The sequence below is a fragment of the Cetorhinus maximus genome, chromosome 8, assembly GCF_964194155.1.
Source record: "Cetorhinus maximus chromosome 8, sCetMax3.hap1.1, whole genome shotgun sequence".
NCBI lineage: Eukaryota > Metazoa > Chordata > Chondrichthyes > Lamniformes > Cetorhinidae > Cetorhinus > Cetorhinus maximus.
This window is the reverse complement of record NC_135886.1, coordinates 98350748-98375556: the sequence shown is the minus strand read 5'-3', so window position 1 is coordinate 98375556 and position 24809 is coordinate 98350748. Positions and strand designations below refer to the sequence as shown.

Below are 24809 nucleotides of genomic sequence, written 5' to 3'. Positions count from 1 at the left end.
TAAACTCTGTAAAGCTAGCAAGAGCACAGTATCAATAAGATAGATTTCTTGTAAATTTCCCTTTTTGAGCTTCTAACAATGTTAATATACATGTAAGACATCGAGTCAGCCAATGCTATCTAGGTTGGCAGGAACGTGGATTGTACTCCGGCAGTTGGAAATGTTAGCTTTTTAACATTCTGCTGGGTTTTTTTTTCCCCTTGCTGTACATGAGTAGGAGTACAATAACTATTCACATCTGTTTTCTTTGGAATTTGATCAGAAATAGCTTTATTTTCCACATTTGAAATGCAATTTAAAACTGGCTGTGGGACCAATTGCATCTAACTTAGAAAATAGTAATCAGACACAGGTCTGATACTTGGAACTGTAATGAGGAAAGTGAATCATCGCACTTCTTCTGTGAATTAAAATTAAGAAAGAGAACTGAGTCTAATAAGTGCAAAGAGATCTGAGTTATCTAATAGCTTGAAGTAATGTAATTAAAAGTAATACCTTATACTCACAGTCATGTAATTAAGTAATCTCTAAAGGGAGATGTTGACTACGATCAATACAAAATGTGTTTTGTTTCTTAACCAAAATAAATATGTTTGAATTGGTATGGGATTGAGGATTTCCCCCTCTGCCTCTCTAACATTGGAGGAACCTCCATTTACTCACTTAAATGAGGTCTGTGCTTAAATCATGCCACAGAGAGGGAAATACCCAGAGGACATTCAGTTCCACGAGAATTTCGATCAGTCCACTGATGTATTGGTTAAAATGTCTGGTTTTCTTGTGTGTAATGCTTATTTGGTGATCCAACCAAATATCACTACATTTCTGGCTATGTGAGATGGATCCTATATGTAAGTGCAGTGCCTCACCCTGAGTGTGATGCTAACAATTCCAGTCTGTCGGCTCCAATTCCACCAACTCCTACTCACGCACAGTAGCATCCTCTTTAAGGCCCAAGGTGATTGTAAAACCTACCTTATCCCAATTTACAACAGTGAGTGAAGAGCTAAGTTATTTGTGTGTGTGCGCGAGGAGCATTGTGGCACTGTGTGCACATGGAAATGGAGCTGGTCACATGGTTTTCCTGCACCCTTGGAATGCCATTCTGCTAGGTTTCCCAGCGGCCTCTTTGCGGGGTCCCTCTCTTTCAGATACTCAGTATCCAACTGAGGGCCCCGGCATCGCGCAGGGGGTGGCTCCTGAAAGCCCTCCTCTGACCCCCGTGCCTCCTCTCCCACAACCTCTATCCTGTGATGCTCACCTTAATCACCTTTGGTTTAGGATCCTATGATGACCTAGGGCCTCTGGTGGGTGCAGTGCCATCAGCTTCCACTGCTCCTGCTGGCGCTGGTGGCATGAAGAGCTGCTGCCAGGGACCTCAATCGCAGGGAAGGCCCATCAGTGACCACTTAAGTGCCTGAAAGGCACTTGATTCTGTTGGGTCTCCTTCACAGAACTGACAGGGAATTCCCTGCTGGTTCTCGGCCAGTGGGAGAGGACCCATCAGCTTGACAGAATCCTGGCCACTTTCTCTCATACACCCAAACTCGACCACCTTCACACATACACTCACACACCACTCTCTCACATATACACTCTCTCATACAGCCTCACACTTAGCCTCACACACAGGATCTCTGTTACATACTTTTTCACTCTCTCACTTACTTTCTCTCACACAATGTCTCTCACATATTCTCATCCACTCATTCTCACACACTCTCTAAGACATTCACACTCTCTCATACACACTCTCTCACTTGCATATTCTTATGTCCACACACACTCGTAAACAGACACACATACTTCCACTCTTTCTCACAGATATACCCCTGAATTTTTGGTGACAAGCCTTCCACACTTTGCCAAAACAGAAAAGTAGGTGCTGCAATTCACTTTCTGTATCATTGAGACTAGTTCACGAGCTGACAGAAGTTCTGGTACATTAGAGATCAGTCGTCACTTTAAGAACTTCAGAGAGCTAATGGTGATGATATTAATGATATTAGCCACTTTGGATTGTTGGCCAAATGACTGAGTTTTCTGCGATTAAAACATAATACAATATTATTTCATTTAAAACTATCGCAAGACAAATTCTGTAGTCGGAACAAACAGAAAAACAGAGCTAACATAATGCTAATGGTCAGAGAAAGCAATAAGCACTTACACTTTCTTTTGACGGGAACATGCTTCACATAGGTTGCTTAGGTCATCCATTTCTTCATAACAGTGAGGTTTCAGCATCTGTGAAAGATTTTCTTGCATTCACTTTTATATGCCTGTCATCTGGTGTGGGCAGTGATGATGTCATCAGATCATATTATGGTTACTGTTCTATCGCTTCCTCTTGCAAACATTAAATGTTGGCTGGCTTCCCACATTCTCAACCAATCCCGATCACCATGTATTTTTAGACCAGCAAAGCAAATCGCAGTCCTTGATTTTCTTTCCTTAGTTGCATAAAGTTAAAGTACAAAAGTTTCATCAAGTTAATTCCAGCATGCAGGCTCAGGACATGACTTAATCTAGATGAAAATTTCCTTTTGTTTTAAAAGCAGTAGCAATGAAACTATTGGGATATAGTTTGCAGTGGTAGGGCACCCTTGGACATTAAGGTTTTAGATATTTTTTGCGTGGCAAGTTGTAAAAAGTAGGAGCCAATAATGTCACAATGAGGAAAAGCTGGCATCTGGCACCTGGATGAACAGGGCAAACGACTGTGTATCTCCTTAACCAATCATATTGAAGGGTCGTGAAATTAACTACACAAGACTGAGAAGGAAGTGAGTGGGTGAATTCAATGTCAAATCAGATGCAGAAAGAAATAAAGAGAGGGAAAGAAAGATTGGATTAAGAGAAAGACAGAAAGGAAAAGTTCTTCTTTAAAAAAATTCTAAATTTGACATTTTAAAAATCTTCACATCAATTAATACATGAAGGAATGAGGCTCCTCACTTTTAATGGTTAATTTTCAGTGCCAGGGAGGTTGAGCAGCAATGATTAATACTTATTAAGTCTTATATCTCATCTATATGCTGCCTCTCAGTGATATCAACCAAAAGCATAGCATTAATTTTCACGTGAATGCTGACGATGCCCAGCTCTACCTCACCGTCACCTCTCTTAATTCCTCCACTGTTGCTAAATTATTAGACTGCTAATCCGACATTTAGTACTGGATGAGCGGAAATTTCCTCCAATTAAATTTGGGGAAGACTGAAGCCATTGCTTTTGGTCCCCGCTCCAAACTCTATTCCCTAGCTACCAACTCCATCCCTCTACCTGGCAACAGTATGAGATTAAACCAGTCTGTTCGCAACCTTGGTGTCACATTTTGTCCCAAGATGAACTCCTGACCACATAGTCGTGTCATCATAAAGACTGCCTATTTCCATCTCCGTAACATTGCCAACCTTTGCCCTGTCTCAGATCATCTATTGCTGAAACCCTCATTCATGCCTTCATTACCTCCAGACTTGAAGATACCAATGCATTCTTGGATGGTTTCCCGTATGCTACCGTCCATAAACTTGAAGCCATTGAAAACTCTGTTGCTCATGTCTTAACTTGCAGTAAGTCCCATTCCCCTATCACCCCTGCATTCATTGATCTACATTGGCTCCTGGTCAAGCAACATCCTGATTTTAAAATTCTCACCCTTGTTTTCAAATCCCTCCATGGCATCACCCCTCCCTATCTCCTCTAGCCTCTCAACCCCTCAAGATATCTGCACTCATTCTGGACCCTTGTGCACCCCTAATTTTAATTGCTCCACCATTGGTGGCTGTGCCTTCAGTTGCCAATGCCCTAAGCTCTGGAATTTCCTCCCTACATCTCTTTCTCTCTTTACCTCGCTTTCCTCCTTTAAGACACTCCTTAAAACCTTCCTCTTTGACCAAGTTTTTGGCCATCTGCCCTAATATCTCCTTACCTAGCTCAGTGTCATATTTGTTTATTTTGTTTCCTCCTGTGAAGGCCTTGGGATATTTTATAACGTTAAAGGCACTCTATAAATTTTGTTGTCAGCTGCTCTCAGTTGCATCCCCTTGAGGTTTTCTTCACATCTGGATCCTCTGAGAAAAGGGCTCAGTCTTTTCAGTTCTTTTCACCTCACTTTCTTTCAATGTTTCCTTCATACCTCCAATCATGAGAACAGGTCAAACATGGGCAAGGAAACCTCCTGCTGATTTCCATGTACTGCCCTCCTTCAGCTGATGAATCAGTGCTCCTCCATGTTGAATACCACTAGGAGGAAGCACTGAGGGTGGCAAGAATGTACGCTGAGTGGGGTCTTCAATGTCCATCACCAAGAGTGGTTCGGTAGCACCACTGCAGACTGAGCTGGCTGAGTCCTAAATGACATAGCTGCGAGACTGGGTCCACGGCAGGTGGTGAGGGAACCAACAAGAGGGAAAAACATACTTGACCTCATCCTCACCAACCTGCCTGCCACAAATGCATCTTTCCATTTCAGTACTGTTAGGAGGAAACACTGCACAGTTGTTGTGGAGGCAAAGTCCCGCCTTCACATTGAGGATACCCTCCATCGTGTTGTGTGGCACTACCACCATGCTAAATAGGATGGATTTCTAACAGATCTAGCAACCGAAGACTGGGCATCCATGAGGTACTTTGGACCATCAGCAGCAGCAGAATTGTACTCGACCACAATTTGTTACCTCATGGCTTGGCATATCTATCACTGTACCATTACCATCAAGCCAGGGAATCAACAGTGCAGGAGGGCATGCCTACAAATGAGGCATTAACCTGGTGAAGCTATAACACAGGACTACGTGCGTGCCAAACAGCATAAGCTGCAAATGATAGACAGAGCTATGCGATCCCACAACCAACGGATCAGATCTAAGCTCTGCAGTCCTGCCACTTCCAGTCGTGAATGGTGGTGGACAATTAAACAACTCAATGGAGGAGGAGGCTCCACAAATATCCCCATTCTCATTGATGGGGGAGCCCAGCACATCAGTGCAAAAGATAAGGCTGAAACATTTGCCAAGCGGATGACCCATCTCGGCCTCCTCTGAAGGTCCCCAGCATCACAAATGCCAGTCTTCAGCCAATTTGATTCATTCCACGTGATACCAAGAAATGGCTGAAGGCACTGGATACTGCAAAGGCTATGGGCCCTGACAAGATTCCAACAATAGTACAGAAGAATTGTGCTCTAGAACTTGCCATACCTCTATCCAAGCTGTTCCAGTACAGCTACAACACTGGCATCTACCTGGCAATGTGGAAAATTGCCCAGGTATATCCCGTACACAAAAAGGACAAATCCAACCCGGCCAATTACCGCCCCATCAGTCTACTCTCCATCATCAGTAAAGTGATGGAAAGGGTCATCAACAGTGCCATCGAGCAGCACTTGCTTAGCGATAATGTGCTCACTGATGCTCAGTTTGGGTTCCGTCAGGGCCACTCAGCTCCTGATCTCATTACAGCCTTGGTTCAGACATTGACAAAAGAGCTGAACGCCAGAGGTGAAGTGAGGGTGACTGCCCTTGACATCAAGGCGGCATTTGACTGAGCTCTAGCAAAACTGAATTCAATGGTAATTGGGGGGAAACTCTCCACTGGTTGGAGTCATACGTGGCATAAAGGAAGATGGTTGTGGTTGTTGGAGATCAATCATCACAGTTCCTGGACATCACTGCAGGAGTTACTCAGGATAGTGTCCTAGGCCCAACCATGTTTAGCTGCTTTGTCAATGACCTTCCTTCCATCGTAAGGTCAGAAGTGGAGATGTTCGCTGATGATTGCACAATGTTCAGCATCATTTGCGACTCCTCAGGTACTGAAGTAGTCCATGTCCAAATGCAATATCCAGGCTTAGGCTGACAAGTGGCAAGTAACATTCATGCCACACAGGTAACAGGCAATGTCCATCACCAACAAGAGAGAATCTTACCATCACCCCTTGACGTTCAATGGCATTACCCACTATCAACATCCTGGGGGTTAGCATTGACCAGAAACTGAACTGGACTAGCCATATAAATACTGTTGCTACAAGAGCAGGTCAGAGGCGAGAAATCCTGTGACAAGTAACTCACCTCCTGACTCCCCAAAGCCTGTTCACTATCTCACAAGGTACAAGTCAGGAGTGTGATGGAATACTCTCCACTGCCTGGATGAGTGCAGCTCCAGCAACACACAAGAAATCTGACACCATTCAGCCCTCTTGATTGGCGCCCCATCCACAAACATTCACTCCCTCCATCACCAATGGACAGTAGCAGCAGCAGCATTCTACAAAATGCACTGCATGAGCTCACCAAGGCTCCTTAGACAGCACCTTTCAAACCTATGACCGCTACCATCTAGAAGGATAAGGGCAGCAGACAGATGGGAACACCACCACCTGGAAGTTCCCCTCCAAGCCACTCAGCATCTTACTTGGGGATATATTGCCATGCTTTCATAGTCGCAGGGTCAAAATCCTGGAACTCCCTCCCTAACAGCACTGTGGGTGTACCTACACCACATGGACTGCAGCAGTTCAAGAAGGCAGCTTACCACCACCTTCTCAAGTGCAATTAGGGAGGGGCAATAAATGCTGGCCCAGCCAGTGATGCTCACATCCGATGAATGATTTAAAACGAATTCCAATTTATTGTTAGTCTGCTCATCCAGACACACTGAAATCTATGTAGACTGTGACTCAGTCTCTGGATTTTGCTGATTTTATAAAGCCCTTGAATGGTCTGTAATCCCATTATCCAGAGGCTGTATTAAGATTTGTCAGATGGAACAATACAAGTGCCTCAAAAACTCAAGGCATTGCAGTAATTAGTATCTTAAACAGTTTAAGCAGTTCTATGACTAATTAACCATGCAAATATATGTCTACATGCCCATTCAGATAAAATACTGGGCTTTGTTTCTCAATGTATGTAAAATAAACCTGTCAATGTGAAATATATGAGCCAGAGCAGGATGTTGTAAGCTTGTCAAGTTACTGGGTTGCTCTTGCATTTTCCCGATAAATGGTTGTTCTAGTGTTCATTGTTCTCGCACAGATTATGTTTGCTTTCAGTGTTTAAAGCAGCCCCAATTTGCTTACTCCAGCCACACCTCTGCTCATGCGCATTCCCTCAACCTGTCCAGTGACCCAATTTCAGCAGATCTTCAGTCAGTAAAACTTTGTGTCATGGCTCTCGCCGTCCATTCTACTGGCACTTTGGGGGTGGACAAGATTGGGACTTCAGGTTCTTAGGAAACTCAGGAAACTTAGCCACATGAAACGGCTAGTGAACTCCTCCAAACTGTTAGCCATACCATACTGAGGGCTTCAAGGAGACTCAAATGACTCCACCAGATCATGCTGAGCCCAATACTGATGCTCTTCAGCTGAGAAAGAATATAATTTATTTTTCTGGCCAAGAGGTTCCTTCTTTTCCTCCACTAATGCTTATTTTTACCCAGAACTATCTCAATTGCATGATATAAATCTCTCAGGCTGATGTAGCTATCCTTATGAAAGGTGGAATCAGTGCCACAAGGTGCTGAGTTCTTCAAAGCCGGTCTAATGTCTTCCTGCATCTTATGGGATACATACACAAGTAGAATATTAGTAGATGCTCAAAAGTTGGCTCAAGCACCCATTGAGATGGCACTTACATGCCAACATACACTGTAACAGAGCGTCATGCTTTATTCATCCATTGTAGGTGAACTAGCAGAGGGATAAGAAATGCAATATTTTTGTCAATAATGTATCATGGCCCTGGAGCCCTTGTGGAATAAGGGTGGGAAGTGTATCCTGCAGGCAGTGGGTGCCTGTGGTAGTGAAGTGGCCAGGACTGCTGACTGTCACTACTTTTGGCAGAATCTCTTAGAAGTGACAATGGTCAGTGGAGAGCCAACAGAATTGCCCTCCCCAGCCAACTTGTCACATGTCCCTGCCCCAGTGCCTGACAAAATCTTGTGTTCCCTTACTAGAGAAAAAGTACTGAGCAAACTATTGGGATTAAAGGGTGACAAGTCCCCTGGGCCTGATGGCCCACATCCCAGGGTCTTAAAGGAAGTGGCAGCAGAGATAGTGGATGCATTGGCTATAATATTCCAAAATTCCCTGGATTTTGGAACGGTTCCAGTGGATTGGAAAAATGCTAATATAACGCCCTTATTCAAAAAGGGGGGGGAGGCAGAACATATGAAACTATAGACCAGTTAGTTTAATGTCTGTCGTTGGGAAGTTGTTGGAATCCATTATTAAGGAAGTAGTAATGGGGCATTTGGAAAGTCAAAATGCAATCCATCAGAGGCAGCATGGTTTTATGAAGAGTAAATCACGTTTGACTAATTTGCTAGAGTTCTTTGAAGATGTGACAAGCAAAGTGGAAATTGGGGATCCTGTAGATATACCATACCTGGACTTCCAGAAAGCCTTTGATAAAGTGCCGCACAAAAGATTAATACACAAGATAAGATCACAGGGAGTCAGGGGTAATATATTAGCTTGGATAGAGGATTGGCTAACCAACAGAAAGCAGAGAGTCAGGATAAATGGGTCTTTTTCTGGATGGCAAGCTGTAACTAATGGGGTGCCACAGGGTTCGGTCCTTGGGCCCCAACTATTTACAATCTATATTAATGACTTGGATTCATGGATAGAAGGTACTATAGTTAAATTTGCAGATGACACCAAAAGAGGTGGGAAAGTAAGTTGCAATGAAGAAATAAGAAATTTACAAATGGATATGGACAGGATAGGTGAATGAGCCAAAATTTGGCAGATGGAGTTTAACGTGGATAAGTGTGAGGTTATCCATTTTGGTCGGAAGAATAAAAAGGTGACTTATTATTTAAATAGAGAGAAACTTCAGAATGCTTCAGTGCAGAGGGATCTGGGTGTCCTCATGCATGAATTGCTGAAAGCTAGTATGCAGGTACAGCAGGTAATAAGGAAGGCAAATGGAATTTTGGCATTTATTGATAAAGGAATAAAGTATAAAAATAGGGAAGTGTTGCAACTGTACAAGACATTGGTGAGACTGCACCTGGAGTACTGTGCACAGTTTTGTCCCCCTTATTTGAGGAAGGATGTAGTTGCACTGGAGGCGGTTCAGAGGAGGTTCACTAGATTGATTCCAGAGATGCGGGGCTTGTCTTAAGAGGGGAGATTGAGCAGTTTAGGCCTATACTCGCTAGAGTTTAGATGGATGAGAGGAGATCTAATTGAGGTATATAAGATGCTAAAGGGGATAGACAAAGTAGACGTGAAGCAGATGTTTCCCCTTGTGGGGCATTCTAGAACGAGAGACCATAGTTTTAGGCTAAGGGGTGGTAGATTTAAATCAGAGATGAGGAGGAATTACTTTTCTCAAAGGGTCGTGAATCTGTGGAATTCACTACCTCAGAGTGCAGTGGATGCTGGGATGTTGAATAAATTTAAGGAGGAGATAGACAGATTTTTAATTAGTAATAGGTTGAAAGGTTATGGGGAGAGGGTGGGAAATTGGATCTGAGGCCGAAATGAGATCAGCCATGATCGTAGTGAGTGGTGGGGCAGACTCGAGGGGCTGAATTGCCCACTCCTGCTCTTAGTTCTTATGTTCTTATGTTCCAAATACTATGATATCCATCATCTCTAACCAATGATTCAGGATTCACATAATCTGATAGTCCAGTTTGAATGTTAGTGAATGGATGAATGTTTGTGAATGGGTGAGTGGATGAATAAGTAAATAGGTAGGGTGGTAGGTGAATGAGATAAGAGGGTAAGTGGGTAGGTGGGTTGGCCGGGTGAGGAGGTAGGTGGCTGATTTGTATCTTAATTCCATCTACCTGCCTTGGTTGCATAACCCATAATATCCCTGACTAACAAAAATTTATCAATCTCAGTCTTGAAATTTTCAATTGAGCCCCAGCCTCAACAGCTTTTTGCGGGATAGAGTTCCAGATTTCCACTATTCTTTGTGTGAAGTAGTGCTTCTTATCATCACAACTGATTGGCTTTCTAGGCCATTTCAGAGGGTGTTAAGAATCAACCACGTATTGTGAGACTAGAATCACCTTTAGGCTTGATAACGAGATGGCAGCTCCCCTTCCTGAAGGACATGTGTAAACTGTTAGACCAAGCTTCCTCTTTCTCAGGAATCTCCCCAGTTGCTTTTAAGCTTGAATCTGAGGTCTCCACAGTAAACCCTTCGAAACACATTTGCTTCTTTTGTCCAAATTTGTTCCTGCTTGCAGTACCTGTAATATTTTAAAGAATGTCAGCTCAACTCCTTTATTATTTTTCCCTGAAATTCATTGGAAGATCCATTGTACAACACGTACCAAGATCCCATCAACAGATTATTCACCTATGAGTTGAGATCCATTCCTCTCATACCTGGTAGGCAACATACCTGTCTAGTTTCATGGTCATTGCTGAATATCTTGCTGTCTATATCTTCTTATCTTATCATGTCCATGGACAGTCTATACATGGCCCAACAGAACTGGACACACTTTTGTGCCTTGTTGTTGAATTCGGCAAGATCTGCAACAGTGCAGGGTTCCTCTAGCGATAGGCATTGCAGGAGATGTTCCATAGTCTGTGGCTCAGTTCCACATTCACAAGTTGTCGGGCTGGTTATATATCCCCATTTGCTTAGTGGCACCTTTGAACGACCTACACCAGTCCTAAGTCTGTTAAGGCACTTCCAGGTTGCCCAGTTGCAATTAGCTCCTGGGGGAAGGCTTTCATCCGGTAGAATTTCCATTTGCTGGGGGTTGTTTGAGACTGGCGAGCCAGTCTTTCCACAAGGTGATGCGGGCTTCAGATGGGGTTGATTGTAATGGAACAACACTGTTCATGAAGCTCTTCCTTGACTTTAGGCGGCTGGGTGTAGGTGTATGACAATGTAGAGGGTGCCTCTCATCTGATGTTTGACGGAGTCGCTCTTTCTTGCTGGCTACTGTTCTTCTTATATCAGGGGGAGTGATACCCGCCAGGATGTATAGGCTGTTGGTGTTTGTTGGTTTTAAACAACCTGTGATAAGTCGGCAGCTTGCATTCAGAACGGCATCCATCTTCTTAGCATGAGTAGATCTTTCCCATGCTGGGCAGGCGTATTCGGCAGTGGAATAGCAAAGAGCAAGTGCACTGGTTCGCAATGTTTTCGAGCTTGCTCCCCATTTTGTGTTAGTGAGCTTATTCAGGACGTTGTTTCGTGCGCTCACTTTTGCCTTTGTCTTTTCGATGTGGTTCTTGAAGGTGAGGCATCTGTCAAGGGTGACTCCTAAGTAGATAGGGTGCTTGAAATGCGTCAGTGTTGCTCCACACCAGGTTACTTTAAGCTGGAGTTTGGCTTCACGGGTTCTGAGGTGGAATACACAAACTTGCGTCTTTGATGGGTTTGCGCGAAGGTGGTTTTCTTCATAGTAGGATGTTAGTCCCTCCAAGGCCTCAGAAAGCGTTTTCTCCATGGTGTTAAAATCAGTGCTTTGGACAGTGACACATAAGTCATCAGCATATATAAAACGGCGTGTGACACCATCTATAGGTTGGTCATTCGTGTAGATGTTGTACAGCAGCGGTGCAAGCACGCTTCCCTGAGGAAGACCATTCTTCTGAATACGCCACCTGCTGCGCCTCCCACCTAGTTCAACATAGAACCGGCGATTCTGAAGCCTGCTTTCTAACAGCTCTGTTAAGTGAATATCTTTTGTCATCTCTAGGATCTTGCAGAGGAGACGTCTATGGTTCACTGTATCTTATGCTGCTGACAGTTCTACAAAAACAGCACCTGTTACCGTCCCTTGCTCAAAACCATCTTCGATATGTTGTGTGAGGTTGAGCAGTTGGCTTGTTGTTGATTTGCCGGGGCGGAAACCTGCTTGCTCTGGAATGATCTTCTCATCTACAGTTGGTGCTATCCTATTGAGTATCAGGCGTTCAAACAGCTTATTGGCGTGACAAAGGAGTGAAATTGGCCGAAAACTCTTAGGAGCTGAGGGATCTTTTCCAGGCTTTAATAGTGCTATTACATGTGCCTTCTGCCAAATATTAGGTAGCTTGTGTGTTGCCTGGCAGTTGTTGAACAATTATAGGAGTAATTTCTTTGCTTGCTGTCCAAAATGCTTTATCTGCTCCTTTGCTATGTTGTCAAGACCAATTGCTTTCCCGTGTTTTAGACTAGATATACCAGTTTCCAGCTCTTCCATGGTGAATGGTCCAGTGAAGCAGGGTCATCGCTGTACTTCTTCCTATCTAGTTGTGCTCTTGGTTGTTTCTTGTTGATTTTTCCATTTAGGAGCAACTGGTGTGCAACTTGGTTAGCAGACACATTTGGACGTTGGGCAGTTTTCTTGGGATCGCCTCCAAGTTTGCGTATGAGATACCATGTCTTCTTGCTGTTTTTGGTAAGATCTGTTGTCTCTGTCAAGGTGTCCCAGGTGTTTTGACGCTCTTGAGAGATACTTAACATCACCCTCTCACCGGTAGATATTGTTTCCTCTGAGATTCAAACATTGAGACATGCTCCCAGTAGAGTTCAGCATTCTCCTTGGTGAGACCAGAGATGTAGTGTGCTCTACAACCTCGGGGGATCTTCCTTCTGGCTGTTTTCTGGACAGATTTTGCAAACAGGCTGTAGTGCTCAGGTAATGGTTTAATGCGTTTAACCTTGCGGTCAAGTGCTCGTAAGAAAGGAACCAAGGTAGAAGCGTTCACGTCGCAGCCCTGTTTCAACCAATTCTACCACCACCACGCACAGCAAGTAGTGTTCGTACCACTGTCTATTTAAACCATAGGATAAGACAGCACAGAAAGAGAGTATTCAGCCCATTGGGTCTGTCCTGGCTCTTTCAAAGAGCAATCCAGTTGCATTCCAAGAATGGAATCACCCACTAGAATTACTTCTCTAATCTCATTCTGATGTCCCTCCCAAGCTGATTCTTTTCAGTGTCCAGAGATTTCAAAGCCTCTATCTTAACTCCCTTATCATTGGGCTCAACATTTGCCAAAGGCATAATTCTGCCTGGTTTTAATTGACAGCAGCAGTGGTTCCTCATCTTCCTGTGACCACATTCTGTGCTTAACTACATCCCAGTTCCAATTTCACATGGTCTCCACCTTTTTGCTCCGTATAGACAGCTGTCTATAAACAACAACCATTGCAATGCAATGCAACAAGTTACCTCAAGATCAATGTATAACAATGAGAGAATCGATATCATGTGCAACATTCTTGAATCTTTGTCTGAAGGTGATGGATATCTGCTCTACCATTTCTGAAATGTCTCTAGATTCAACTCCTTCAATACTCAGACTGGAAGCCTCAAAAAAGTGTGAGGGTGGAATTCATGAACACTATGATTGATATGTCCTTTCACACATTTTGTTCTTTGGATGGCTCAACATTTTCAAGGGGCGGAGGTAGGGTGGAGATTGTGGGGTTGGGGAGGAGGGAAGAATGACGAGTCCCTGCCTGAATTTCTTTCGAATTTAGTTACCCTTTCAAATCCTCCCCCAATGTTTTGCTACTGGCATGGATACAGATTAATCTTCTGAAGATATGAATGCAGTCATTATGGCTGTGTCCTTTTCACCCTGCAATGAATTGCTCAGGTTACAACAGTCACATTTTGTCTACGCAAAATGTTAGCATTGACAGATTTATTTACTTTTTCCAGAGTGTGGTTGTATTTAATGCTGTTAGGGGAAATCTTTTCACATTGCGGTAAATTGTTATTGCAATGATATGTTTCCTGCTCAAAGTACTAAAAAATGTTCATGGTCAGTTGAGGGGATGGTAGCGTACTGGTAATGTGATTGGACAGCCATCCAGAGGTTCAGTTAAATCCGCTGGAGACATGAGTTCAACTCCCACATGGCAGCTGGGGGAATTTAAATTCAATTAATTATTAAACCTGGAATAAAATTCCTATCTCATTAATAATGGTCACAAAGCTACTGGATTGTCATAAAAAAAACCCATCTGGTTCATTTAATATCCTTCAGGGAAGTGTTACATAAATGCGTTATATGGATTATTAATTTGCAAATTGATCAGCTGGTCATATACATATGTGTGTAGAGAGAGAGAGGGCATTTTCTTTTCAAAAAAGATACTTTGGCTAAACAAAGGACAATGACTTGAAGTAGTTGCTAATTTGTAAAATCACATTCCATTCCATGGAGACACAAAGTCTACAGAGACCGCAACAGAGACAATGGCACACCGCTGGAGGTGTGAACAGCTCCTTCCTATTTCATCAAGCTGGAGAATGGATCATTCAGGAGTTAAATGTCTGGGACATTTAAAAAAAAATCACCTCAGCTATGAAACAATGGCTAAAGGGTGTTGTAAGAAGTGTGTAGTTCAGTAGGTCTCATAAAGAGGTTCTGAGTCTTGTACAGATTAACAGTGAATGTTTATTAACTGCTCAAAACCATGTACATATATATGCAGTAAAAGATCTAAGATAGATCCTCTACACACGTACAAGACTGCCCTCTAGGCTTGGATCATGTGTTCCTTTACATCTCAGCGTGGGTGGTACTGTACCCAGTCTCACATTAACCCTTTCTATGCCAGACCCTTGTAATACACCTTCCCCAAGTCTTTGTCCAACATATTTACAATGCATTCCTATTTACCCAACATATTTACATTACATCTACTACCCCTCCTCCTCCACAATTAAGTCTCTGTGTTTATAGGTTCAGGTGGCCTAGAGGCATTATAATTTTTCCAGATCTTGCCTTTACAACAGTTGGAGGTGTGGTAGACTCTGTTGTGCTGAGGAAACTTTGTTGAATAGGAGAGTGTTTTGGATGTGGTCATTCTAGCATTTGATTGGTTGATTTTAATTCTCTTTCTTCATTCTTTTTGGAGTTGAACTTCTCCTTCTCAACTCCCCATCTGGTGTTATCAATGGTCATTGATTTATCCCGTTCCTTACAGGAAGAACGAACTTGCAGCTTGTCTATAGTGCTCATTCTGTTTTTCTTCCTATGTGCGGACTGCTGTGGAATGGAATTGGAATGGAAGATGCCTCTTCTTGTTGTGTGGGTGTGACATATCAATGGGCGCACCTTGTAGTTTAGCTTTCTGTGCAACAATGTTCTCATTGGTTTGCTTCCTTGCCTCCACTGAGCTGTGCTGCGGTCAGATGATGGCTGCTTCTCTGTTCCAACATCAGCTGGCTAACAGTTTTACTGGCCGGAGGTTGCAGCATCTGTGTCGTGGTGTCTTGAGGTATCTTATCTTATGTCAGAACGGGAAGCTGAGGCTCTTCTTGCTCCTGGTTCATCTCTTGACTGAGGTAACCATCATGGTAACCATCTGAGATGTTGGATAGTCTGACCAAAGAAAACTTCCAGCTCTGCAAAGATTGAAGATAATTCAGAGCTGAAGCCCCAGCTGAGAGTACCTTTTCTGTTGGGGCTCTCAGGAATTTGCCGTTCTGTGTAATCGATGACAGGGGTTGTTTTGACATCTTCTACCATTTTAAGAAAGCTCAGGGCAACATGGGCATCTCTGCTCAGAAGGGAAAAAGGCTGGTTATGGATGATATACATGACTTTAAAGATTTGTTTGTCACCATACCTTAATGGTTCCAGAATCATGCCTATGACTGGAAGTCGGATTCCTCCAGGTCCATAGAGTGGTGCATCCATCATTTGTAGCCAGAAGTCTCTCAGTCATAGTTCCTTGTCCAAGAGGACTGTAGCACTGGCTCCCGTGATCAGTTTAAAGTTTGTGAGGTGAGTATTAATCGAGATATCCGTGTTCCAGAATGAAAATCCCTAATCCTTGACCCCACCCAAGAAGCGTAGTTGCAAATGCTCTTGGCATGGTACCTCGACCTTTTGAATTGTTTTGGAATCATCAGTGCATTTGGTTGTATTAGCTTTGCATAGCTTTCCGAAGTGTCCTATGTGGTTGCAATTGAAACACTGCTGAGACAGCTGGACATTGATCATACCTGTGGGGACGCTTGGCTGCAGAGCAATGGCATGATCGCTCACCCTCTAGTGGCCAGTTAGGGTATTGCTTCCCTTGATAAAAACAAAAAGCTAAAAGCTACTGCGGATGCTGGAAATCTAAAACAAAAACAGAATTACCTGGAAAAACTCAGCAGGCCTGGCAGCATCGGTGGAGAAGAAATCAGTTAACGTTTCGGGCCTTCACGGCCCTTCGGCAGAACTGAAGCATAGTTAGGAGAGGGGTGAAATATAAGCTGGTTTAAGGTGGAGGGGCGGGGGGGGAGAGAGAAGTTGAGGGTGTGGTGATTGTGGAGATAAGCAAGCAGTGATAGGAGCAGATAATCAAAAGATGTCACAGACAAAAGGATCAAAGAGGTGTTGAAGGTGGTGATATTTGTCTACGAAAAGTGCTAATTAAGAATGGAAGACAGGACACTCAAAGTGCAGCTCTAGTGGGGGTGGGGTGGAAAAGACTAACAAGGTTTCAGTTTTAGATTTAAAAATAATGGAAATAGGTGGGGAAAGAAGAATCTATATAAATTATTGAAAAAAAAAGGGGGGGCGGGAGAAACGGAAAGGGGATGGGGGGAGGGGGAGTTTAAGATCTAAAGTTGTTGAATTCAATATTCAGCCCGGAAGGCTGTGAAGTGCCTAGTCGGAAGATGAGGTGCTGTTCCTCCAGTTTGCGTTGGGCTTCACTGGAACAATGCAGCAAGCCAAGGACAGACATGTGGGCAAGAGAACAGGGTGGAGTGTTAAAATGGCAAGCGACAGGGAGGTTTGGGTCTTCCTTGCGGACAGACCGCAGGTGTTCTGCAAAACCGTCGCCCAGTTTGCGTTTGGTCTCTCCAATGTAGAGGAGACCGCATTGGGAGCAACGAATGCAGTAGACTAAGTTAGGGGAAATGCAAGTGAAATGCTGCTTCACTTGAAAGGAGTGTTTGGGCCCTTGGACGGTGAGGAGAGAGGAAGTGAAGGGGCAGGTGTTGCATCTTCTGCGTGGGCATGGGGAGGTGCCATTGGTGGGGGTTGAGGAGTAGGGGGTGATGGAGGAGTGGACCAGGGTGTCCCGGAGGGAACGATCCCTACGGAATGCCGTCAGGGGGGGTGAAGGGAAGATGTGTTTGGTGGTGGCATCATGCTGGAGTTGGCGGAAATGGCGGAGGATGATCCTTTGAATGCGGAGGCTGGTGGGGTGATAAGTGAGGACACGGGGGACCCTAACATGTTTCTGGGAAGGAGGAGAAGGCGTGAGGGAGGATGGGCGGGATATGGGCCGGACACGGTTGAGGGCCCTGTCAACGACCGTGGATGGAAAACCTCGGTTAAGGAAGAAGGAGGACATGTCAGAGGAGCTGTTTTTGAAGGTAGCGTCATCAGAACAGATGCGACGGAGGCGAAGGAACTGAGAGAATGGGATGGAGTCTTTACAGGAAGCGGGGTGTGAGGAGCTGTAGTCGAGGTAGCTGTGGGAGTCGGTAGGCTTGTAATGGATATTGGTGGACAGTCTATCATCAGAAATTGAGACAGAGAGGTCAAAGAAGGGAAGAGAAGTGTCAGAGATGGACCATGTGAAAATGATGGAGGGGTGGAGATTGGAAGCAAAATTAATAAATTTTTCCAGGTCCCGACGAGAGCATGAAGCAGCACCAAAGTAATCATCGATGTACCGGAGAAAGAGTTGTGGGAGGGGGCCGGAGTAGGACTGAAACAAGGAATGTTCCACATACCCCATAAAGAGACAGGCATAGCTGGGGCCCATGCGAGATAATGTCCTGCCCCACGGAACTCATTTCTCGTTATCTTGACTCCCTTCTCTCTCCCCTTGTCCAGTCCCTTCCCACCTACATCCGTGATTCCTCTGACACCTTACGTCACATCAACAATTTCCAGTTCCCTGGCCCCAACCGCTTCCTCTTCACCATGGATGTCCAATCCCTCTACACCTCCATCCCCCACCAGGATGGTCTGAGGGCCCTTAGCTTCTTCCTTGAACAGAGGCCCCAACAATCCCCATCCACCACTACTCTCCTCCGTCTGGCTGAACTTGTTCTCACACTGAACAAGCCTAAATGCTCAATGACAACACGGGCATTCTGTTCAGTTTCAAAATATGGTTGCCGCTGGGGAGGCCGGTGTATAATTCACAGGGAGGTCTCCTCTACATTGGAGAGACCAAACGCAAACTGGGCGACCGCTTTGCAGAACACCTGCGGTCTGTCCGCAAGAAAGACCCAAACCTCCCTGTCGCTTGCCATTTTAACACTCCACCCTGTTCTCTTGCCCACATGTCTGTCCTTGGCTTGCTGCATTGTTCCAGTGAAGCCCAACGCAAACTGGAGGAACAGCACCTCATCTTCCGACTAGGCACTTTACAGCCTTCCGGGCTGAATATTGAATTCAACAACTTTAGATCTTAAACTCCCCCTCCCCCCATCCCCTTTCCGTTTCTCCCGCCCCCTTTTTTTTTCAATAATTTATATAGATTCTTCTTTCCCCACCTATTTCCATTATTTTTAAATCTAAAACTAAAACCTTGTTAGTCTTTTCCACCCCACCCCCACTAGAGCTGTACTTTGAGTGTCCTGTCTTCCATTCTTAATTAGCACTTTTCTTAGACAAATAACACCACCTTCAACACCTCTTTGATCCTTTTGTCTGTGACATCTTTTGATTATCTGCTCCTATCACTGCTTGCTTATCTCCACAATCACCACACCCTCAATTTCTCTCTCCCCCCCCGCCCCCCCACCTTAAACCAGCTTATATTTCACCCCTCTCCTAACTATGCTTCAGTTCTGCCGAAGGGCCGTGAAGGCTCGAAACGTTAACTGATTTCTTCTCCACCGATGCTGCCAGACCTGCTGAGTTTTTCCAGGTAATTCTGTTTTTGTATTGCTTCCCTTGGCCTGCAGTGTCCCTGCTCCTCTGCTGTTTTACTTGCTGGGCAATTTGGGTTGCTCTGTACCTAGCTTGCTTTTTCCCCTCAACATGGGTCTGTCAATGGATTTCAGATTGCTGGACAATTTGAAAGGCTATTTTGAGTTAAATCTTCCATAGCTTGATGCATGTCTGAGAGTGCATCATCCACCACTCCGATAGAAGTGCTCTGTCCCTGATTCGCTCTGATTTCAGGTCACCATAGTCACAGCCTTCAGCCATTCTATACAGCTCATTAATGAAGGAGTCAACATGTTCCCCTGGCTGTTGGACAGTTTGTTAAACTTTGCTCTTTCAAGGATCATGATACTGCTCAAATAAAAATGTGTGTCAAATGATTTTAAAATTTCATCAAAGTTTGCTGAAGATTCATTGATTCCCTTGTTTAGCTATTATATCATCAGTTATTGGGCTGACCAAATAGAGCAATATGTTAACCTGTCCAAAATCTGTCTTTTTGGCTAGACCTGAAGCAATCATGTATCGAAAGGAATCTCTTTCTCCAAAGTCCTCAATTTTATGATTGGTCTGGGCCTTAGATGAGTCCAAAATGGTCTGGTAAGCTAGATTTTTGATCCATGGTCAATTAAAATTAAAAGTGTGTATAGCTTTAAATGCTGTTTGGATATCCAAGATGGCACTGCCGTCCGCTTCTTCTCAATGAGGTTTCCCAAACTTGTTGGTTTTGGTGGGCTCCCGCATTTGCAATGGCATTTGCAGTTTCTGTGTTTTAAATTTACAGCACCAGCTCCCTGGATCGACCTTTTTGAGCCTTCCACGCAGTGACTAAGTATTTTCAGGTCATGAAACCATCAATTCCCAACTTTTGGGTTTTTAACTGCCGGTTATTTTAATTTTTTTTTGATTGGAGTGATCTTGGCTGCCACGTGTTCATGCGCCAACTCAGAACCCAGGGCTGTTCACAATGCATTTTAAAATGACATTTCTGCGGACTTAATAGCTTTTTAAAACTCATTCTGACCAAGAAGTTTTAGCTGACCCCTGCTTGGTCTTCTGACTCTGCACTCTTTGGGTTATGAAGTTCGACATCCACTTGGTTTAATGGAGCCTTTTGCTGCAGCATGGAGTTTTATTTCTGCCTCCTGTGTCCAATCCTGTTTTGGTGTTTTTCTCTGGCTTTCTTCTTCTGTGCCTTCACTTCTGGTGTTTCTTGCAGGTCAAAATCCGATAGCTGCCACCATGCCGTATGATGTTGTGTATAGTTCGGTAGGCCTCATGAAGATATTCTGAGTCTTGTATAATTTAACAGTAAGTGTTTATTAACTACTCATAACTATGTACATATATACAGCATAAGGTCTAAACTAGTAGCTGTCTCCATGCTTGCCTCTACATATGTCTTTGTCCAGTCCAAGGCTGCCCTCTACGCTCCAGCCATGTATTCCTTTACATCACAGTGTGGGCAGTATCGCCCAATCTGACAACCCTTTCTGTGCCAGACCATTATACTACAAAGGGAAGCAATGCAAGACAGGAGCTAGTCCTATCTATTCTTTGGAATGTACAACTGACATGGAGAGAGGTCATGTGATACAACCTTTGGTGCAGATGATGGAATTGGGATCTAAGCAGAGAACACACAGGTTACCACGGGGAGAAGGGGTCTCCCTCTCTGTCTCTGCAACGTTTCATCTAAGCCTGCACACTTGTAGTAACTGTAGCTTTAAGGAATGTAGTGACTGTAGCTTTAAGACTTATTGTACCATGTAGTATCACGTGACAGTGTGAACAAATCAGCCCTAAGTGTGGGGAACCTTGGGATTGGAGTTTTTGACTAGTTGTGGACCTTAATGGAAGCATGTAACTGCTGTTGATGCCCTGTAAATAAAGTTCACTATTTCTTATGAGGAACCTGTCTGGAAAATCAAGTTTATAACAACTTTCCTCCTCCTTTAAATTTTTTTTTACAATTTGTATTTACAAGAACAACTACATTCATGACATTACAAACATATTCACGGGTCATGAAATTATAAGTTCAGTCTCTCAGATGGTTTCCTGATCCAGGTGGAATGTTGTAGCTCCATGACTTTTGAATCTCTTACTGAGTCTTCATTATCTGGAACCACAGCAACATCAGGAACCTCCTTCGGCGCAGGCAATTCAGTGTTATCCACTCCAACAGAGGCAAATGGTATGTCTATCCTTGGCTGATCAGTCACAATGGGGACCACGGATTCTACAATGGTTACAGATGGAACATTGGTTTGTTGGGGTATCTCCCTTCTTCTCAAATGATCCATGCGGTTTCAGGTGATCTGGCCCTCCACTTCTATGTCGTATGACAATGGTCTGGTCGCAGAAACTATTACACCAGGTAATCAACTCGACACACCACCGAAGTTTCAGACAAATACGGTTTCACTGACAGGAAATTCTTGCACTCGACTATGCAAATCATGACTCACTTTTTGATTCCCTTGACTGTTCTCTACCTTCCCCTCCAAATTGGGGAGTACCAGGCTTAATGTTGTACAAAGATGGCTCTTCATAATTAATTCTGAAGGTATTGAACATGTAGTAGTGTGTGGGGTTTGTTCTATAGAGCAACATATCCCCCCCATCGGGGGGGCAGGGGGGGCGGGGGAAGGGGCGGTGGGGGGGTGGGTGGTTGTGGGAGTGGGCACCGGCAGGCGGGTTCCCGATCGTGCCCCCCAATTGGGCGCGCACCGCCGTTTTACGTGGACAGGCCAATTAAGACCCACCCAGCATGATGTCCACCAAGAAGCGCTATGCGCTCCCTGCATGGTGATGGGGGGGGGGATTCCCTGAGCCGGGAGTGCGTTCTTTCCCGCATGCGCAAGAAAGAGCGCACAGATCTCCCTGAGGCAAAGTGCCGCCTCAGGGAGATCGGCTCAAATGTGAAAAGCTGTTTAAACAATAGAAAAAAAATTTCTGTCATGAGTTGGGACATGTTCATAACTTTTATTTTAAAATATTCTGAAATTTTTAAATCCCTCATGAAACCTCATCCTGCTCATGGTGAGGTGCCGGAGGATTGGAGGGTAGCTCATGTTGTTCCGTTGTTTAAAAAAGGCTCCAAAAGTAAACCAGGTAATTACAGGCCAGTGAGCCTGACGTCAGTAGTAGGTAAGTTATTGGAAGGCGTTCTGAGAGATCGGATATATAATTATTTGGACAGCCAAGGGCTGATTAAGGATAGTCAGCATGGCTTTGTGCATGGTAGGTCGTGTTTAACGAACCTTGTAGAGTTTTTCGAGGAGGTTACCAAGAAAGTAGATGAAGGAAAGGCTGTGGATGTTGGCTACATGGACTTTAGTAAGGCCTTTGACAAGGTCCCACATGGGAGGTTAGTTCAGAAGGCTCAGACACTTGGTATCCATGGAGAGGTTGTAAACTGGATTCGAAATTGGCTGTGTGGGAGAAGACAGAGAGTGGTAGTGGATGATTGCTTCTCAGACTGGAGGTCTGTGACTAGTGGTGTGCCTCAGGGATCTGTGTTGGGACCATTGTTGTTTGTTGTCTATATCAATGATTTGGATGATAATATGGTGAATTGGATCAGCAAGTTTGCTGATGACACTAAGATTGGAGGCGTTGTGGACAGCGAGGAAGGCTTTCAAAGCTTGCAGAGAGATCTGGACCAACTGGAAAAATGGGCCAGAAAATGGCAGATGGAATTTAATGCGGAAAAGTGTGAGGTGTTACATTTTGGAAGGTCAAACCAAGGTAGGACATACACAGTAAATGGTAGGACACTGAGGAGTGCGGAGGAACAAAGGGATCTGGGAGTTCAGATACATAATTCTCTGAAAGTGGCGTCACAGGTGACAGGGTTGTAAAGAAAGCTTTTGGCATACTGGCCTTCATAAATCAAAGTATTGAGTATAGGAGTTGGGATGTTATGCTGAGGTTGTGTAAGACATTGGTGAGGCCAACTTTGGAGTATTGTGTGCAGTTCTGGTTGCCTAACTACAGGAAGGATATCAGTAAGATTGAGAGAGTGCAGAGAAGATTTACTAGGATGTTGCCGGGTCTTAAGGAGTTGAGTTACAGGGAAAGATTAAACAGGTTAGGACTTTATTCCTTGGAGCGTAGAAGAATGAGGGGAGATATGATAGAAGCTTACAAAATTATGAGGGGTATAGACAGAGTAAATGCGAGTAGGTTCTTTCCACTTAGATTAGGAGAAATAAACACGAGAGGACATGGCTTTAGGGTGAAAGGTGAAAGGTTTAGGGGGAACATTAGGGGGAACTTCTTCACTCAGAGAGTGGTGAGAGTGTGGAACGAGCTACCATCTGAGGTGGTAAATGCGGGCTCACTCTTAAGTTTTAAGAATAAATTAGATAGATACATGGATGGGAGAGGTCTGGAGGGTTATGCACTAGGTGCAGGTCAATGGGACTAGCGGAATAATATTTCGGCACAGACTAGAAGGGCCGAATGGCCTGTTTTCTGTGCTGTAGTGTTCTATGGTTCTATGGTTCTATGGTTTTTTCAGAATCCCGCCTGGGCTCTTGGCCTGCCCGCCAGTCTTAAGATTGGACAGGCAGGTCCATTAATGATTTAAATTACTTTTTTAAGGGCCTTAATAGGCCTGAAAGGTCCGAGGAATACTCTGGTACAAAATTTCAACACTCGGAGTCCAGAAGCAATATTCAAATGGTTCCTTTATTACGCATGCGGGGAGCAAACCCTGGGCAATCCAGGCGCTTCTCCACCGAGGTTCAAATGAGCACAGTTTATATATCTTTTACTATCAGTTATAACTTAATGGTATTAGTTAGACAAAGGCCACAGCACAATGACCCCCCGGTGGGCTGATAATTGTGTTCCTGGTCAGTAATTGCAGTGCAGAGACTGGGCATTGTCCTTTTGAAGATAGCAAAAAATGTATGTTTGTTCTATACAAAAGGTAAACAGGGGCTGACTGGATTTGGTTCGAAGCTTTCAGACGGTGTTAAATGGCCTTCCTCATTTCATGATCGGGTCATCCCGTGTCGCCGCCGCCCCATTTCCTAATTGCAAATTTACAGCTGAGCCCTTTGTACAAGTTTTTAGCTTTCATGTAAGGCTGTGATTGTCTGCGTATGCTTTGGCACCCTAGCTGCTGGTCCTGGCTGGCATTTTAAAATAAATCCAAATTTTCTGCATCATCAGGCTGTTGACAGGTCGACAGACCAACTTGGCTCCACGCCCGCCGACCTGAAAATGTAAATGATGCGGAGTGATGTTGGGACACCCGCCCGACGTCACCCTGTGTTATTTTTCGCATCGGCGAGCGGGTCCTGCCCCCGTTCGCCGACTGGAAGATGCAGCCCATAGTGAAACAAGAAGCATGAATGTTTGGTCTCCAATCATCATCACGATAATCTTTTCATCCCAACTTTAAGAGCAGAATTTTATGGCTGACGGGTGGGTGGTGGAGCCCGCACATCAACACTTAAAATGTCGCGTGCTAACGTCGCGCGAGCATCCTAACGTCAACGCGCGGCATCGCGATATTTAGTTGGGTGGGCGCGCTATGAAGCATAATACGCACCCGCCATTAATTAAAGGCCTTGTTAAGGCCCTTAACTCAGCAATTGAAGCCAATTTTGAGGAGCCCGTGTGAACTTCAGCTCAGCGCACGGGCCCAAAGGGCAGGCAGGTAACTGATTTTTTAACAAACCTCATCCACGGGCGGGATATGTGGGCTCAGAGGGGTTGTTCATGTTTTTTCTGAAGTATTTAATGCAGAAAGTGTTTTAAACTTGCCTGTGTGATTGTTAGCAGTTCAGATTGTTTTCCAATAGCTTTCTCTTTACTTTGAAGCTTCAGCTCAGCAGTCTGCAGACAGTAATCTTTATCGGGCCTGCAGCTTTCCGGAGGCCTCCATTTAGCCTGGGTATGGGTTCTGACATCTCCACTGGAGGTAGCTCCTCTGAGGAGGAAG

At 44.4% G+C, this 24809-nt stretch overlaps 1 long non-coding RNA gene across 1 annotated transcript in view; it reads right to left on the bottom strand.

The window, feature by feature from the left end:
• The window catches only part of LOC144683826 (uncharacterized), a 52456-nt gene that overhangs the window by 2853 nt on the left and 24794 nt on the right, over positions 1-24809 (bottom strand). The window contains exon 2 of the long non-coding RNA XR_013577339.1: positions 2171-2453. This is a non-coding gene — a long non-coding RNA (uncharacterized LOC144683826). The remainder of the gene's footprint in view (positions 1-2170; positions 2454-24809) is intronic.